We start from the raw sequence: 7,490 nt of genomic DNA, 5'->3' as shown, positions 1-7,490 counted from the left end.
TTTGGTTAGTAAACAAAATGAGAAAAGCAATAATATACAATTCAAGCATGCTTGGTGGTCTCAAACCAACTAACACAAGTCCCACCCTAGGGTTAAGGAGCCAAGATGTTATGATCCTTGAGGCAAATGCAATGTGCAATGATAAGATGCCATGAGGGATCTTAGGATCAAAATTAGGGTCTTACAGTTGTGAGACAGGGGGTAATTAAAAAAGGAAAAATACATCTGAAAGATGTAAAACCTCATAGGGCCCTTATAGTATGAAAGTTATGGAGAGAACTAACACATTCATCCACAACTTTGATGTGTACACCACCAGTGAAGTATAAACCAAAGAGAGGAGTTAAGAAGAGTAGAAAGGATGTAGAGAGTGATGTGCATCATGATCCTTCATAGTGGGAGCCTGGTGAGGGCTCGCAGGGGAGTCAAACTACAAAGAGATCATGCAAGAAACTAATAGGAATTCAACCTTCAAGTCTGCCAGGTCAAAGTTACCCATCAAGTATGTCAGGTCAAAGTCAACCGACAATTGCATCTTCGAGGCATCTTTACTTGTCTCAATTTCCTAGTTTCTTGCATCCCTACATTAATGACATTGTTGATGTGGGTGACGATGGAAATTGTAATTTTCGCATTATTGCAACTTTACTTGGATGGGGCGAAAAGTCATTGTCGTTGGTTCAGACGCAGTTAAATACTCAAGTTCATCGACACCCTAAATTGTTTTCCAATTTATTTTGTGACACGGTCTCTGAAGTTAGAAATGCCTTAAAACTAGAACACTTGGGTGTGCAAGGTCGAGAAAAATGAATGATGATTCCAGATATGGGTTACCCTATTGCTAGTAGGTACAATGTCATATTTGTCTCGCTATCAAAGAGACTTAACATTTCTTTTTTCCCCCTTACATTGGCTCCCTCTATGTATACGTGCAACATAAAATTGAAACCTGATAGTCTATTACAACCAATCACTGACCGTTGGAGACAGAATTATACTGAAGATGCAAAAGCATGGGAATCAACATATACATGCCGAATTAGGCACTAGGAAGATGAAGTTAGGAAATCATTTTAAGTAGTATTGAAATCTTGTACGTAGAACAACTTTTGTGGTAAATATGTATCTATTATATATGATAACTTTTTAATCGAACCATTTATGGAGGTCATTGCACCAAAAAAATTGAAATTTCATGTTTTTGAGAATTCTGGGAGTATATTGGAAATTTGACATAATTTGAAATTTCAGGTATACCTGAAATTCAAAATTTTCGGGACTTTTAACCATTTTATGCAAAAGTCGTGATTTCCAGTATAACTCTTTCGGAAAATTTGAAATTTCCAATAAATGCTTTTCGGAAATTTGAAATTTCCGGTACCTATCTTACAACAGCGGTAAAAACATGTAAGTTCACAACAAAAAAATAGTATTCGCTTAAAGTTTCCGGTACGAAGCTGGAAATTTCAAAAATTCCAAATTTTTTACAAGGATATCATGGTCATTTCTCTTTAGTTAGGGGGGTGGGGTCAGGTTTAATTGGGGGGTGTCAAGTTAAATTCTCTTTAGAGAGGATGCCCACTGATTATGAGTTGTATGAGCATTTACTATGACAGTTCTTTTCGTGAAAGGTGGACCCATGTAAAGTGATTATGTGTATTTTTATGCTTTCGTTAAAATTAGAACGAATCATAATTACTATGTTATTATGATTTTTTATTTCTTATGTGCATTTATGTAAAACTCAAATGAAAAAGGTTAAAATAACCTTACATATTGGGAACAATAATGACTAAACATACATAAGAATCATAACACACTAAAAATTAAAAAATATTAAATTTTTGGTGCACAAGATGAAGCAACTGAAGATGGAATAAGAGAGAGAATAGAGATAATTTAAATAACAAACTTCCACAACTTTTCAAAACAGTTACAGTAAATGGTTACACAATACTCTATTGACAACTACACATGTTTATATATACAAATAATAATGCCACGCAGGCGAAAATGCTAACCTACACTAGCTAAGTTATGCTTAACAAAACTAATACTAATATTGAATATCTATTATTTCTAACATTATACCTTATTTCATATTCAACTAATCAAAATTAACAACACAAATTCCATTCGTTAAGTGGATAAAATGATGAGTCTTGATCGCTTTTGTCAGAACATCTGCAAGTTACTTCTGGGTGCTACATCGTATAACTTCTACCACTCCATTGTAAACCTGACTTTTAAGAAAGTGATACTTAGTATCAATATGATTTCTCCTCCCATGCAACACTAGGTTCTTGGCAAGATTGATTGCAGACTTGTTATCAATCATCAACTTCAGAGGCTTGTTTACCTTGATCTTCAGATCCTACAGTAAATTCAGAACCCAAATAGTTTGACATGAAACCACAACACCTATAATGTATTCAACATCACAGGTTGATAAAGCAATAACGGGTTGCTTCTTGGAACACCAAGAAATATGACCTCCTAGATACTTGAACAAATATCTAGAAATACTTCTTCTTTCAACTCTATCTCCACACCAATCAGAGCCTGGGTAACACATCAACTATGAATTAGCTTTTTCACCAGAAGGGAACAACACTCCATACTACATAGTCCCTTTAATATACCTCAGAATCCTGACAACAACTTGGTAATGAGACCACTTCGGGTTACTCATGAACCTACTAACCATTCCAACTGCATAGCAAATATCTGCTCTGGTATTACACAAATACTTCAGAGAGACACCCAAATGATTGAAATTTGTAGCATATACATCATCACCTTCAGGGTCAGAACCCAATTTATGATTTGTTTCTGAAGGTGTGACAACGGCCTTACAATCCAGCAACTCAAATATCTTCAGAAGCTCAAGTTCATACTTCAACTGATGCAAAATGATACCCTTCTCGAAGTACAAAATCTACATCCCTAGAAAGTATATCATATTTCCCATATCAGTCATCTCAAACTCATTCATCACCACCTTCTTGAACTTCATTATCTCATCTGAACAACTTCCTGTCAGCAATATGGCATTAATATATAGACACACCAAAATCATATTTCCTTCAGAAGGATACTGAACATAAACGTCTTACTCCATCTCAGACTTTCTGAATCTTTGGAGCTTGAAAAATGAATTTATTTTTAGATTCCAAGCTCTAGGAGCTTGTTTCAGTCCATACAACGCTTTATGTAACATGTACGCCATCCCTTCCCGATTCTTAAATCCAGGAGGTTGTGACATATATACCACTTCTTGCAATGGACCGTTCAGAAATGCAGATTTCACATTTAAATGCATCAGAGGCCAATTCCTGTTAGCAGTTATCATAATCACCAGTTTGATTGTCTCATGTCTTTCTCGGGAGAAAACACCTCATAGTAGTCTAACCCGGTTTCTATAGAAAAACTCTTTCCAATGACCTTGCTTTGTATTGGCCAATTGATCCATTTGGCTTCAGTTTCACCTTGAAAAACCATCTGACGCTGATGGATTTCTTGTCCTTTGGAAGCTCAGTAAACTCCCAAGTTTTGCTTCTTTCTATAGCCTTAAGTTCTTCTTTCATGGCCTTCACCCATGCTTTCTTCTTGAGCACTTCTTCAACATTAAATGGTTCAGATTCTACTAACATGGAACACTGAATGACTTCTCCCTCAAAGTCTATTTCAGTATCTTGTATCATGTCAAACTCTGCAAATCTTATTGGAATGTTTCTGATTCTTTGTGGCCTCTGAACTTGTTCAGAATCTTCTTCGGGCGCTGGAACAGTATCATAGTTGGAACCCCATAAGTACCACCTTCAGAGGCATGACCACCTTTAGAGTGTGGAATATTTCTAGAGTATGGATTTCCACCAGAGTTAGAATCTCCATCAGGATCAGATTCACCTTTAGAGTCAGACTCGCCTTCCGAGTCACTATCAGACTTTGAATCACCTTTAGAGGCAGAATCCCTTTCAGAAGCAGATTCTCCTTAAGAGTTGCCTTTTGATTATGACTCATCTTTAGAAGTTAACTCACCAGAGTTGGATTGAAATTTGTTTCAATCCCACACTTATGTTTTTTTCACAATGACATCTCCGTTGAACTCAACCTTGTTAATGACAGGAAAGTAGAGCTTATAAGCACATGTATTGTGGTACCCTAAAAGCAATATAACTTTGCTTCTGTCATTCGACTTCACTCTCTTAGCATCTAGAACATGTTTGTAATAAATAGAATCAAACACCTTCACATGGATCGCACTTTGCTTATCTCTAGTCTACATCTCTAATGGAACAATTTCCTTCAGCTTTTTGGTTGGACACCTGTTGAGCACATATGTTGCAGTGGTAACAGCTTCTCCCCACAAGGTGTAAGGAAGTTTTTTCTCCTTCAGTAGACTCCTTGTTGTCGTACCCCAATTTTGTCCAGGCATTTTCAAATTTTCGTAAATTTGATTTCATTTTCAATTTGCATCATATGCATAGCATGACATGCATTTCATTATGAATAATACCTAAGATATCAGTCGGAATAAATTATTGAAAATACAGACAAATTGGTTAAATCATTTCTTAAGAACGTGCAAAATCAGCGGGTAAAAAATTTCAAAATTAAAAATCGCAGACGCCAATATTATTAATTTACGGTTCACGTAGTTTAACTTGGTGTGCTCGTTATATTTTTCAGTGACTTTTTCAGTTGCATTTTGACCCGTCTGAGTCTTTCAACCAGTAAAAATTTATTTCAGAATTTGAAGAAACGATGTATTTTTTCAATAAGTATATTTCATGCTGATCATTTTAGTGCATCCGATTTAATTTTTCGAGCAAATTTTCATCCGACTTCTATTTATAATCGGTCATTTTATTTCTTTGTTCAAGTATCCAAATTAGAGATTGTTTTATTATTATTATTATTATTATTATTATTATTATTATTATTATTATTATTATTATTATTATTATTATTTAAATTGAAATGGTATTTAGAAATTTTTAATAAGCATTTTTCTTTAATAATAGATAATAATAATTGTTGTCAAAAGAAAATATATCAGCATCGGATTCCTTGACAGCTAGCAAGATTCACTCTTATCCCTATTGGATTTCTTTTGGCTGAAATGGAAATCCCTTCCAATCAGTGGAGGACACGTAACCACATGGTCCCCCACTCCCAATGGTCATCTCTCTCTTAATCCTCCCTCTTTCCACTCATAATAGGGGCTAACACGAAAAAGAAAAAAAAGAAGAAAAAGTTGAGCACGAAAAAGAAGATGGAAAAACTCACTCACCTCACGTCTCTCTCTCTCCCCCACTCATTTTACTCCACCCACTCTTCTCTCTCTCTCTCTTTCATAATAATGACTAACCCTCTTCTCTTTCTGATCACTCAAATTCTCTTTTCAAAAAAATAATAAAACGAAAAGAACAAAACTCTTCATCTTCCTTTCTCTCCACCTCACCTTCTTCCATCACCATCACAAATCTGACTCTCCAAGTAAATCTTCATCTTCGCTTCTCCACCTTTGTTTAACCTAACGAAACACCGCGCGCCGCCGCGATTACATGCACAACCAAGCACTTCCCTCCTCTCACACACCCTTCACGATAACCATCCTTCATTTTCCGATAACCCAAACCCTCAGTCACCGGCGAAACCCTCAGAGCAACCACCATCTCCGTCCGCGTCAAAGCAACGACCTCCATACCTCCATCCTCCATCGAAACGCGCCACGATCCGAATCACACAAACAACCTTCACAACCATGACAATACCACATCCCTTGATGTTTTCTAGATGATTGAAAGCGTTTTAAAATTATCTACTTCCTAGATTTGGTTGTTGATGGTCCGATGGCGACTTAAATGCACAATAGAGCTTTGAGCTCAATCCATGGACATTTCTGCTTGGGCGAGAACAAGGGAGAAAACCTCATGTTTTCTGGAAGGACGTGAGCGATAAAGCACAGAAGCAACCACATCAATCCTTGGACAATCGGTAATGTTTAAGTTCGTATGTTGTATAGATTAAATTCAAGATTTGTTTTCTGTTTAAGCTATTTTAGTGAATTGAGATTGGAGTTTTCATGTTGAAAACTTTGAGTTGATTGTTTGATATTCATTTCGACTGGGTGTGTTTGCCAAATTTGTTTGGGCGTGAGCTTATTGTGAGTTTTATTATGAGTTGCTTATTTGATATTCCACATTGTAGTGATGGTTACAGGTTATGAAATATTGGTTCATGTTGCAAATGTATGGTGAGGCGTTGAAAATATGTTGCTTGCAACACTTGTGATATTGTGCCAGTAAATGAAGAATTGGAAAAAGAGATCTTATTTAGTTGTTTTTATATAACATTAATTTAGCATGATTGGTTAATTGTTTTTTTGAGACTTGAGTTTAAAATTCAGATTTTGAGTCATTTGAATGGTTAAGAGATGGGCTCGTTCTTTTACTAGCTTAGTGTATCCTGGCTTTACTAATAATAAATTTCCATATGTTGTATTAAATTTGTAAGGATGTGTGCGATTGATGTTTCTGTTTGCGTTGCTTGATAGAATTTATAATCAATGGACTCGACAATATATGTCGTTATGCCACCAAAAACCCAATATATCAATAGAATATTTTCACCGCGTTTGGATCTTGCGAATCATATTGGGCATGTTGTTGTTTCGCACAAACCGGTTCGAGCACACCGACTCAATCGATTATTTCACATTTTTATATTATCGTTTATTTCTCTCTTTTTTTTAAAATTAATTAAATAAAGTTTTGATTAAGTTATGATGATTTTATTAATTAATTTTAATTAACTTAATTATTTGATTGTATTAATTTTTAAATCAAATAATTTTGATAATTAATTGTAATTACCTTAGTTAGATGATTTAATTAAATTTTAATCAAACAGCTTTGTTAAAAAAAAATGGACCGACTTATCTCATCATCAATTCATAATCCTTTCAAACCAATTCAATTTGATCATCAACCCAAACCAAATTTTAAAAAAAACACAAATCACACAATTCTAGATTTAAAGATTGCACATCATAATTCTTCTCCCTACAGACCTAAGATGAATGAGGTTGTTGAAGTTGCAAATAAGAACATTAAGAAGACTATTCAGAAGATGGTTGTCACATATAAGGATTGCTCCCATTTGCTTTGCATGAGTATCGTACATCCGTCTGCACTTCAACAGGGGCAACCCCTTTTTCTCTTGTATATGGTATGGAAGCAGTGCTCCCCGTTGAGGTTGAGATTCCTTCATTGCGTGTGCTCATGGAAGCCAAGTTGACCGAGGCTGAATGGTGTCAGACTAGGTTTGACCAGCTGAATTTGATTGAAGAGAAGATATTGACTGCCATGTATCATGGTCAGTTATATCAGCAGAGGATGAAGAAAGCTTTTGATAAGAAAGGTCAGACCTCGTGTGTTCAGAGAAGGTGACCTTGTGCTCAAGAAGATCCTGTCATTCAAACC

The 7,490-nt window shown here is 35.6% G+C and overlaps 1 long non-coding RNA gene across 1 annotated transcript; it reads left to right on the top strand.

Annotated features, from left to right (window-relative positions):
• The first annotated feature begins 5,230 nt into the window (after window positions 1–5,230).
• On the top strand, window positions 5,231–6,660 carry LOC127106960 (uncharacterized). The gene is made up of 2 exons (XR_007795568.1): window positions 5,231–6,003; window positions 6,229–6,660. It is a non-coding gene; the product is annotated as an uncharacterized LOC127106960 (long non-coding RNA).
• The last annotated feature ends 830 nt before the right edge of the window (window positions 6,661–7,490 follow it).

The sequence above is a fragment of the Lathyrus oleraceus genome, chromosome 7 (assembly GCF_024323335.1).
Source record: "Lathyrus oleraceus cultivar Zhongwan6 chromosome 7, CAAS_Psat_ZW6_1.0, whole genome shotgun sequence".
In the NCBI taxonomy this organism is placed as follows: Eukaryota; Viridiplantae; Streptophyta; class Magnoliopsida; order Fabales; family Fabaceae; genus Lathyrus; species Lathyrus oleraceus.
This window is presented reverse-complemented; position numbering and strand designations above follow the sequence as displayed.